Source organism: Arachis stenosperma, chromosome 3, assembly GCF_014773155.1.
Source record: "Arachis stenosperma cultivar V10309 chromosome 3, arast.V10309.gnm1.PFL2, whole genome shotgun sequence".
Classification (NCBI taxonomy): Eukaryota; Viridiplantae; Streptophyta; class Magnoliopsida; order Fabales; family Fabaceae; genus Arachis; species Arachis stenosperma.
The window spans coordinates 6867026-6880192 of NC_080379.1; positions in this window are offsets into that span (position 1 = coordinate 6867026).

A 13167-nucleotide genomic window follows, 5' to 3' on the forward strand; every position below is an offset into this window, starting at 1 on the left:
GGAGTAACTATCGGTTGATATTAGATTAGTCTATGAATAGAATTTTTTACAAGCATTATAATCAGTTCATTTCTTCTTTAAAAATACTTAAAAACTCAAAAGTGTTCTCAGCATCCGTGACATCATAGAATAAAACTGAAAATCTTAAGTAAATCCTTTGAAATCTAAACTCAAACTTGTATTTTGTTTTCTATTTTTAATCAAAGTTATTTACTTTTTATTTGTTCCTTTTTATTTTTTTCTTTCTTTCTCTTTTAATTTTTACATTTTACTTTGCCTTCGGTACCTTGCATATTTTTTTTTATCTTTAGTTTTATTTTCGAAACTACAATTGAGAGTTGAGACACCTACAAGAGGAGTCGTTTCTGCTCCTTGAATTAAGATTGTGAAACAAAGTTCGAAAGTTGTTAATTTATTTGTTGTTAACAATGAAACAAAAAATTGAGTAAAACAAATTGGGATACCCGGTGGGACCTTGTCAATAGATTGTAGTTTGTCAAAAAAATAGAAAAAAAATCAGGAGTTTTGAATTTGTATGTGGTTATGTAATGGTAAGATTGTGTTTCCAGAGATTAAGAAATCAGCGTTAGTTAACATGTCAAATACATTTACAACATCTTCTTTTACTTCTAGTGATGAGGCTAGAGGAAATGAGTCTGGAAATTCTCCTGTTATTTCAAATGCAGTACCTACCTTGTTGTCAGTGAGGCATGATGGCGTTGGCCATGCCCATCCAAGATTAAATGCAACTCACATAAATACCGTGAGGTGACCACCATATGGCTTGCCACCAGGGTCCCCCATGGTGACACAAGAATTGTCTGTGACTCTCTAGTCTCTACTCAACTTTTTAAAATCTTCTTTATCAGAATCCATATGACATGTTAATTGTACTTATTTTGGGGGTGTCAGGTCTACATATATCACAACAAAACTTGCCACATGCTATTAATACAAGAAATAACAGCGCATCTACTTCTACTACACCCACTTCTATTAGGGTAGAAAATTTAGGCCTGTGTTTCCTGATATGTCATGAGCAATGCCTGTTAATCAACCTAGTCAAACTGTCGGATCTTTAGCAAACATTAGGCAACAAATGGATGAAAGCTACCATGATCTAGTAAACATGTTAACTCATCAAATGCTGACTGTTTTGAGTCTTTTATTAGAAAACACAAATACTAGAATCGAACAATTAAATAGACAAGTTAATAGAATTGCTACTGTGATAAATTTAGAAGAAAATGACAACTATATCAACCAAAATGATGGAGCAATTTCTAATTATGATGTTCATATGTCTATACATAGTCAAAATACTGATAATATGTTGGAATGACTTAGGCAAAATAATATCGCGATGCAAGATGTCAATCAAGTGATTGGACAAATTCTGAAAAGATTGGAATTTAATAATGTTGGATTTGCAAATCAACCTCAATTTATATTTCCTTTTACTGAATTTATCTAACAAACTGAATTGCCTGAAGGATGGAAGTTTTCTAAGTCATTAACTACATTCTTTGGGGAAGATAAAGAATCGTCAGTAGAGCATATTGCTCGTTATACTGTCGAAATCAATGAAGTGGCATCAACTGAGTATTTGAAGATGAAATTCTTTTCCTCCTCATTGACAAGAAATGCATTTACATGGTTTTCTAACCTAAAGCCAAATTCAATTCACTCTTGGATGCAATTAGTGTTGGAAATACATGTATGCCCTAGATCCAATCTGTCATTGGCTCTAGATCCAATCTGTCATTGGCTCTAGATCCAATCTGTCATTGGCTCTAGTACAAGTGGGAGATTGTTGGAGATAAGTGTATATGTCCAACAAAATACTATCATGAATTATTATTATTATTATTCTTTTTTATAAGAATAAATTTTTATAATTTATGATAGTGTCTTTAATTAAAATTAGAAACGAATAATTACGATAGAGATCGTAATAATGAGATATACGTTTTTTTTAGTACTTTTAATTTAAATTGTTCTTAATCATAGAATCACTAAAAATGGGACATTAGTGATTCGGATATATTAATATATATATATATATATATATATATATATATATATATAATAGTCTTCATTAGATGAAGATTAATAGATCTCATTTATTAAATTATATATATAAATGGTATATATAGAGATATAACCATTGAACTGACTCACTCTAAGAATTTCTAATAGTTATAATTACCGTATATTTGTCAATAGGATATTCTTATGATGAATATAATATTAGAATTTTCCTTTGACATGCGACTATCATAGTAATTAATAATGTATTTGTTATACTTTGACTCTGGACACCTAACACCCTACGGTGTTAGTTAAATGGACATTGGGTATGATTTAAATACTTGTAAAATTAATGATTAGTCAAAATGGAATCCATCAACTATGATAATGAGTTTGAGCTCTACGATTATAATGAATGAAATAAACAATGTCTTGGCCAAGGGGTTTGAATGAATTAAGAAATGAGTTTCTTAAGTTATTCATAATTCATTATAACAATGATAACAAGTTAGAGTTTGACAATCAAACCATACTCTAAAAGTTAGCCAAGAGCTGAAAAGATGGAAGGAGTTGTATTTTTGTTCATCTTGGGTTCTTAGTAAAAAATATTATTACTTCATACTATCAGGTCGTCAAGGAGCGTTGCTAGACGCCAACCTTGATTAGTAAATTTAATATGACTAATATACTACCCGCTTAGTGTTAAACCTATGGGGTCACATACTAACGAGTGTTCTAATCCTTGGTAAATAATCATTTAATTATTATTTTGATTAGATCAAATAAATAATTATATTAATTCAAATGGAGTATTATTATATTCTTTGCTAGCACTATGAATATAATAATATTATAATTGAGAATATTAAATAATTAATTATTTATTCTATGATGAGTTTTAAATATGGATAAGATCCTAACTGATTTTGTTTCAAATTAAGTTGTAATTTGATTCACAAATCAGTCACCAATCTCATACTATATATGTGTATATGATAAAAGAAAGAAAACACAAGTTTTCTCTTTTTACTTCCACATACACAAATATTCCAGATTCTTAGTGAAGAATTGCTGGTGTAAGGAGTTGCAAGAAACTTCTCAGTTAAATCCATTAGTCAAAGAGTTGACAACAAGGATCAGTCTCGGTGTGGATACACATAGTACCTTCGTACTATCGAAGGAGAAAGCTTTATTCACTAGGGTACTCAGGTATTGGCATCTAACCCATCTTATTTCAATAAAATTTTAAGCACAAAATAGATCAATATGATTACTTTATTACTTCCACTGTGTGTTATGAACACTTGTAATCCTACAGTAGTATCAGAGCCATGGCACTTTTGTGTTTAAAGTTTTAGTGTAAAAATTTTCATAATTAATAGGATTAATTTAAGTTTTGTTATTATAGTGAATGTGATTCTTAATAATGGTATGAGATGTCATTGTCAAAATTATAAATTTATGTGGGATAAAATTATATGTATGTTAAGGAACATACTGTTGTTATTATTTTATTTATTTATGAAATAAAACTGAAAGAAAAAAAAAAGGATAAATAAATTTTATACTTTGTTTACGAGGAGTTACTTGACAACCAAGAGATTCGTACTCAAGGATAAAATTTATATATGTATTTGATACATGGAATGAATTAATTTTTACTTGAACCTAAACAATCTAGGGGTATAAAATATAATTCAATTAAATAATAACCTGACAAATAGGTAACTATTTGGGATTAAAATTGTATGTGATACATTTAATCATCTATTTAAAATTGTATGAGTAATGACTTGACAACCAAGATACTCATTCATAATTTTAAATATTTTTTTTAAGAAATAAAGATTTCTTAATTTTCTATAATAATAATTATTGTAGAAAGTGTTATTTGTATGTGTGAATATGTACTTATATTTGTTTTTTCCTTTTAGATTTATGAATAATATGTCTGCTCTATCACTGCGTGCATACTTGAAAATAACAAATTGGCTGGAGCCAATTATAATGATTGGTATTACAATTTGAGAATTGTTCTCATGCATGAAAGGCTAATTGATATAATCGGCCCCAGTTTCTAAAGAGGATGGAAGTATTGATAATGAGGCAATCAAGGCTTATGAGAAGTACTTGGAAAATTGTCTTACTACCAAATGCATCATTCTGGCATCCATGGGTTCTGATCTTCAGAGGCAACATCAGGATATGGATCCACCAACTATTGTTGAATATCTTAAGAAGATGTATGGTGCACAAAGTAAGACGGCCCGATATCAATTGTCCAAAACTTTTTTTAGATCCACACTTGATGTGGACTCTCCTGTTGGACCCCATGTTCTTAAGATGATTGATCTTATTGAACAACTTGAGAAGTTGGGATACAAATTGGGCAAAGAACTTTCACAAGATTTGATATTGCAATCTCTTTCAGAAACTTTTTCACAATTCATTGTTAGCTTTAATATGATTAAAGTAAGCTGTGTTCTTCATGAAATGCTCAACATGCTAATTGATTATGAGAATCAAATTGCATCTGAGAAAAAGAAAGAAGTTGCTATGGTAGTCGGCAGCTCTTCTAAGAAGAAAGGAAAGTGGAAAGAAAAAAGAAATGGAAAGAATCATTTTAAAAGATAACACATGGCACTTAAAGGTGGTGTGACCAAACCCAAGGACAAACAAGAAAAGGCTGACAAAAATGATGCTGAATGCTTTTATTGTAAAGGCAAAGGTCATTGGAAAAAAAAACTGCAAGGAGTACCTTGCTTCCTTGAAAACCGAAGAGGAAGGTAAGACATACTTGAAAACAGTTTTCATGATTCCTTTTCTAAAAAGGTTCCACTTCTTGCCACAAACACTTTACGTTCAGAAGGGTGATAGAAATAATAACCCATTGTTTTTTTAAGGTAACCAATGAATTTATATTTATCGGACCTAGCATCAAGTTTATTACTTTGCAATTTCTTAACATATGCTGGACATCCCCAAACTCTAATGTGTTTGAGATTTGGTTTTCGTCATTTTCATATCTCATATGGTGTTGAAGAAATTGCTTTAGTGGGTACTTTATTTAGCAAATATGTTGTTGTTTCTAAAGCATAGCCCCATAAATTCAATGGAAGATCAGTAAAACTCATCATGGATCAAACCATATCTAATAAAGTTCGATTCCTACTCTCTGAAACACCATTGTGTAGTGGAGTACCAAGAGGTGTCCATTGAGAAAGAATCTCATTTTTCTTTAAGTACTCAAGAAAATGATCATTTAGATATTCTCCTCCTCTATCAGATCTAAGCACCTTAATGCTTTTACCTGTTTGATTTTCAACTTCACTGCGAAAAATTTTGAACATTTCAAATGACTCAGATTTGTGTTTCATAAGATACACAAAGCCATATCTAGACATATCATCAATGAAAGTGATAAAATAAGAATATCCTCCTTTGGCTTGAATTTTCATTGGTTCACAAATATCTGTATGTATTAGTCCCAATAATTCTGTAGCCCTTTCTCCATGTCCCATAAATGGAGTTTTGGTCATTTTTTCTTTGAAACAGGATTCACAAGTTACATATGATTCATAATCATATTTGTTAAGGTAACCTTCTTTATGTAACTTAGAAATATTTTTTTCTCCTATATGACCAAGTCTACAATGCCAAAGATATGATTCATTTACTTTATTATTCCTCTCTCTTTTGAGAGTAGAAACATGCATGGCAGAATTACCATTTAAATCAGAAAGAATATAAATACCATATTGGAGATAGCCATTTACGTATAAGTCATCACCATAATAAGTAGAACAAATGTCATTTTTAATATTAAAATAAAAACCACGTTTGTGCAACATAGAAATAGAAATAATATTGCAACAAAATTAGGAACATAATGATAATTCTCCAATACTAATGTCTTGCCCATAGGCATTGCTAAAGAAATAGATCCTATAGCTACAGCAGCAACATTTGCTCTGTTCCCGACTTGAAGGTAAGTTTCTCCCTTCTTCAGCCATCTACTTATTCGTAGTCCCTGCAACGAATTGCAAATATTATGAGCACTTCCGGTATCTAATACCCATATAGAAGAATTAAAAGTACTAAAAAAACGTATATCTCATTATTACGATCCCTATCGTAATTATTCGTTTCTAATTTTAATTAAGGATACTATTATAAATTATAAAAATTTATTTTTATAAAAAGGAATAATAATAATAATAATAATAATTCATGATAGTATTTTGTTGGACATACACACTTATGTCCAATAATTAGAAAAAAAAATTTCATAAACAATTTTTTTTTGTAGTGAATTAAGAATTAGTTTAAGTGATTTATTCTCCATCAAACGTAATGTAAGAGAATCAATTAGTAAGTATTTAGTTAGATTAAAAAACATGAGAAATTGATGCTTTACTCCAGTTTCAGACTCTGAAGTTGTCAAAATGGCTATAAATGGATTAGAATTTAGAATTATGAAGAAGTTTGTAACCCAACACTATCATGACATGACTCATTACTGAAAATGTTAGACAAATTGAACAGTTAAAAGCTGAGAAAGAAACAAAATATAAAGAGATGATAAAAGAAAGATTGAATATTCATCAAATATCTCATTAAATAAGTCATATAGAGAATGATAAAAAAAAAAATTCTAAAGTACAAGATAAATGACTTTTCTGCAAATAAGGAATAATTTTAATGAAAAAAATGACAAGAATGGTCTCATCTTCTTTATTTTTCTATCGTCTTTCATTTTTTTCTCATTTTTATCTTTATTTTCTCTTTTCTCTTTTCTCTCTTCTTTCTCTGTTTCTCTATCTCTTTTTTCTTTTTTATTCATCCTAATCTTCTTTGCCTTTTCTTTCTCATTTTTCTTATCTTTTAAATTCCTATGTCTTTCTTGTCTTTTGGGTCTAAGCATTTTATTTACCTTGTTATGGTTTTATTTTTCAAAAAAAAAAAAACCATCAAGTTTAAAAGCATGGAACAAAAACAATCTCTTATTGACATTTGGGTATGTAATTCATAAGTACAAAAACCTAACTGACTTAAAAATTCTATTAAATTTATTGGCGCTTAGAGTCAAAACTATTAGAATATTAGTGTGAAGGTTTTAATAGGATTAGAAATATTATCAAATTCAATTGACACCTAGAGCTTAACGTATTAAAGAAACGACTGCATGAAGTTAAGATTATGTTATTTCTGAAATTAGAAAAATTATGTTAATTAATAATGCCAATTGAAACAATAAAAAGGCATGTGTCAAAAGCTCTCAACTGAAATATTAAAGGTTAAGACAAAGGTCAATTGATACACATTTAATGTGCCAAAATTAGAACAGATATCATTTGACACACTTAAAAGCTTCATACAGAAGAATAAACCCCATTGACAGTTGAACTATTAATATAAAAATTTTATAGGCTTAAAAATTCTGTTAAATTTATTATTAGTAGGCATTCAATTTGTCAAACAAATATGTGTTTAAAGTGTCAATTAATTATCAGTATCAAAAATAAGATAAATGTCAATAAACAACTAAGTTTTTTCACTTTCAATCGTTGCATATTTTCAAGTAAAAAATCTTAGAGACATCTTGTTAGGAAAAAATTATTATCACTTAGGAAAAAAAAGAGTTGTTTTAAGTAAATAAATATAAGATAATATTATTATTAACTTATGAAGCCAGATTCAATATATTAGGGAAAGTTTCTAATTCACTAGCAAAGGAGGAGTTTTTATTCAAAATTCAAATTAAGCCTGAATTATGGGACGTGCTATGTGCGGGAGCAGTTATTAACATAGAGCGTCAAAGTAGAGTGCAAAACGGTCATCAAGAAAACAAGTGCGAACGATTATTCAAATGTAAAAACTGAGGAAGATCATTATAGGAGTAACTGTCAGTTGACATTAGATTAGTCTATAAATAAAATTTTGGACAAACATTGTAATCAATTCAGTTCTTCTTAGAAAATATTTGAAAACTCAAAAGTGCTCTTAGCTTTCTTGGCATCACAAAGTAAAGCTGAAAATCTTAAGTAATTCCTTTGAAGTTCGAACTCAAACTTGTATTTTATTTTTTATTTTTAAAATTTTTTACTTTTTATTTTTTTATCTTCTTTTTTTCTTTTAATTTTTGTATTTTACTTTATCTTCAATATTTTGTATTTTTTTTATTTTTAATTTTATTTTCAAACCTACAATTGAGATTTGAGACACCCACAAAAGAAATGATTTTCGCTCCTTGAATTAAGATTATCAAACAAAGTTTGAAAATTGTTAATTTATTTATTATTAACAATAAAAAAATTGAGTTAAACAATAACTTTATTGTTTATAAAAATATGTAAGGACAAACAAGTTATTTCACATTTCAAGGCTTCTTCTCCAAGTTTTCTTGTCTTTTTTAAGCTGAAAATTTTTTATATGGAATTCAGTGTTAATTTTCTCTTATTTACCACTGTTTGTGCTATCCAAACAAGATAAAAGTTTAATTTTTTCCCATTTTCTCGACCTACAATTTCTTTCATAAATTTTTCTCTTAAACCAAATTGAACATAAGGTTATTTTTTTTAGATATAAAAATAAAAGTAGTGATATACCTTAACATTGTAATTGTTGGTGTTTTTTAAAATGATAGAAAATACATAAATTGGAGGGTCCGATTTCTGTACCTCAAATTTTTTAATTTCTTTTGAACACAAATTGAATAATCCGATTTCTGTACCTTTTACAAATCGAACGGTCCGATTCTGTATCTTTACAAATCGAACGGTCTGATTTTTGTATTTCTAACAAATCAAATGGTCTAATTGCTATTTTTTGAATTAAATAGTTCTACATTTGAGAATAACATCTCAACAATCTACATTTAAAAAAAAAAAAAACATTACCACTCCAATATCAAAAACAAAAGTTCGGAACATAATTGTATTAAAGGATAAAATCTATTTGGATTCAAAATCCACCTAGTGGGGATTAAATTTTGAAACAAATTAAAAAATGCTCCTTTAATATTATAGGCATTGCTCTGGTGTAGAAACAAGCAAAATATTTACGCATATAAAATTGATTGCCAACAAATGATATGTATTCCAATATTGAAAAAGCAAATAAAATATTTACACATGTAAAAGTTAATTACCAGCAAATGACATGTTTTATCAACCAATTTTAATTACTATAATGGAAGCCGCAATAAAAATAACACAAAAAAAACCCCTCATAATCTTATCTAAATCTAACCTTATTTTCACTTTTTACTATTAGTCACTTTTGAAGAAAAAAAAAAAATTGCACAACCTTCTCTTTCCCCTTCCATTCCCGCCATTGCGCCCCCTCTCCCAAACAGTGCCAATCATTCTCGATCGTAGGAAGAAATCGCGTCTCCTCCCACTAAAAGCGACGTCCACAAGACCACAAACCCCACGAAGCGGGCCTAGAAGTGGTATCATTGCGTCGCAGTCTACTGCCGAACCGCGCCGTTACAAAGTCCTGGTCAACCTTGCCGTTTAACCTCCTGTTGCACGAAGTAGTCTTGCCTTTCCCTTGAAAAACGCTGTCAGTAACCGTAGCGACAGTTAGACCACGGAGGAAGCTCTAGAGCGACATCACTGTGTTGCGTGGCCCACCGTCAATCGGATGTCCGCCGGCCCCACCTCCACGCCTCGTGTGCATCATGAGAGACGATCAAAACCTCCTTCCTTGCCGATTGCAATGGCTCCATAGACAAAGAAATGCCACTTGTGTGCGTTCTTTTTCTCTTTTTAGCTATTTTTTAGATGTTTCTTCGTGAGTAAATGAATGTTTCTTTTTGTGTGGGTTATTAAATGTTTTTTTCTCAGATTTTCGGAATTTTTTTCTTGGATTTTGGGAGGGGGAACCTGGCGATGCGTGACGAGGGCCTGCCCTGGAGTGCTCGAGAAGAATTGTAGACGAGCACACGGAGAAGAGGAAGAAGAAGAAGAAAAGGAAGAAGAAAACGAAGGTGTGCAGCGCAATTACTATGGGCTTATTTTTTAAAATTTATAAGTTTTTTAAAATTTAAAAAATTTGCTCGAGTTGGCTGGTATATCTAGCAAAGTTAGTGTCCTATTATTAGAAGATAAATTTTATGATATACATAAGAGTAATACTTCAAATAGGTCCCCAAGGATTTTGCCGTCCGACAGATTTATCTCCCAAAAAAATTAACTAAGTCCACAGTTCCCGAAATTGTTAGATATATGCCATATACGTCCCTGATCCAGGTTTAGCCGACTAACCGAATACTCTCTCTCCGACGTGGAGGTGATCAGTGTGACGTGTCAAGTTAAAGGTTATGCGTCGCTTCCAGGACATATTGGTCCCTGCACACGTGGCCAAAACGACGTCGTTTAAGGACTTCTTCAAACGATGTCATTTTGAGTGGGGCAAATGTTATAAAACGGCAGCGTTGTCAATGGGGACCTAGTATAAAAACGCACATCCTTTTTCCTTGGCTCTGTAAAATGACCTGAAACCCCAAACTCTCACCCAGATTTTACAAGGTAACCATTCATCTTCCTCAACTCCATTAACATTGACTAAAGTCTGTAACGGTGGTTTGGCAAAGTTGATGGCGACTAGGTGGTGGCGGTGGTGTATCGTGCATATCGTTATTGTTGCAGGTAAGTTTACTAATTTTTTTCTGAATTAATTTGGAGGTGAAGATTGAAGTATGACGAGCATGCATGTCATGTGTAGGGTAGATCAAAGATAGTGTGTTGCTAGTGTAGGTTAGGCCAAAGTTGTAAAGTGATATAGGTTATGCCGTTTCATAATAACGTTAACAATGTCGGTGTTAAAAAATTGCATTCTGTTTTAATGTTCTTGTAATGTGCTCGTTGCTTGTTTAAGTTGTGATAGATTTTTATTTTGTTATATTTAGATGAGTGAAGATGTGGTACCCGTATTTCACCACGGTGGAAGCGTTGTTAGAGACAACAAGGGGGTACTTGTGTACATCAATGGAGAAGTCAAGAAGTTTTTCCCAATAGACATTAACTTGATATATTTCTTTAACTTGAAAAAACTTTTTTAGGACTTGGGTTACCATGACTACAAGGCAATGTTTTGGTATGATCCTACTTCTGCTGACCTAAAATCCGGTCTTCACCTAATTTACGGAGACAAAGAGATCAGAGCTCTACAAAAGACTCAGACTTGCAAAGTGTATTTATGTTAATTCTTGTTTGAGAAAAATAAATTATTGCGAATTGCATGAAGTAAATTGCATGCTCAAATGTGTACTTTGTATGCATTAAGAGTGTATTTAAGTGAATTCTTGTCATACTAAGATTATGTTTACACAGGAGCAATGCAAGTTCATCTGCACTATTGGCAGTGGAGCACATACCTCAATCTCCTCCGTTATTTGATAAATTGTATATTTGCTTAGATGCTTGCAAAAAGGGAGTTCAAGGCTGGATGTCGCCCTTTGATAGGCTTAGATGGGTTCTTCCTGAAGGGTTTTTATGGGGGACAGTTATTGTCAGCTATAGGACAAGACGCGAACAATTATTTTTATGTGATTGCGTATGCAGTAGTTGATAGTGAGACAAAGGCAAGTTGAAAATGGTTTCTGGGATTGTTACAGGATGATCTTGGGCAATGCACTAATGATGGTTGGAACTTCATCAGCGATCAACAGAAGGTATTCCTGAATATCACATAGGTTTAATGTTCTAACTCTTAGTGTTTGTTATGTTTACTATCTTAATGTTTTGTATTCTTGCTATAGTAATCACTGTTAAGTATGTTTTTTATTTTCATATTTAGCATTTTTATGCATGTTATTTTTTTATCTGTTTGAACTGTGATGCAGGGTCTTTTGCCAGCACTAAAAGAGGTTATACCTAACGCACATCACAGAAACTACGTTAGGCACATTTGGAAGAATTTCACAAATAAATACAAGGACACACAACTTAAGAACGTGGTTTGGGCTTGCGCCAAAAGTTCAACATTTGCAGAGTTTAATGAGAACATGCAAAGACTGAAGAGGATGAACGAAGACGCATGGGCTTACCTTGCAAAATTGGATCCAGAATGCTGGACTAAGTCAAAATTCAGCCACTGGCCTAAGCTGGACAACATCACTAATAACATGACGGAGGTGTGGAATGCCAAGATAGTGCACTATAGGAGAAAACCTATTCTAACAATTCTAGAGGAGCTCTAATATTATATTATGCGGAGGATGGCACAACACAAAAAGACTCTAAGCACGTACACTGGTGTAGTTGCTCCTGTACAACAAAAAAGAATGGAAGCCATTATGAAGGACACCAAGCATTGGACTGCTCAATGGACTGGCGATGATGCCAGACATGTATTTGAGGTGCAAATGCACATGAAGAAGTTTGGAGAGCACTTGGGTAACAGCACATGTACATGTAACATGTGGCAACTTACAGGTATAACACTTAAATTTATGCATTTTAATTCTTATTGTGACAAACTGTATATCTAATTGTTGTTAATAATCACTTATAGGCAAGGTTTTAAAAACTGGACTGGTCATCGAACCGCTTTAGTTACTGGTTCACTGGTTTATTGGTCCAACCGGTCCAATCGGTGGTTCAACCGAAAAAACCATTTTAAAATAAAATAATAAATAAATTATAAATAAACATCCTAAAATATAATTATAATCTAATATAAATTTTAAAATATTTTCGAAATTTAAAACACTATAAAATATCATCAACCAAATCCATATGATCTTATCAAAATACAAACTCTAAAGTTAAATAGTAAAAAAACATATCTAAATATTAAATCTCAACATCATTCGAAATAGGAAGATTAATAGGCAAGTTATTATTTACAGATGCATTGTTATTAGCAATTGCTTCTTGATTAATACTATTAGTCATAACTGAAATTAATAAAATAGATACGAAATTAAAAACAGCTGCAGCACAATGAGAAACAAAAAATCATCAATAAGACACCATATCTAAATGGAGTAAATTCTGTCTACACTCTATAGCATTCAGCAACAAACAAAGCCATCAGCAACCAGCAACTAGTAAAAGTGTAAAACAGTAGAGCAGCAAATTTGAACAAAAAAATTAGGAGCTATCAGCAACTAATAAAACAGCCAAA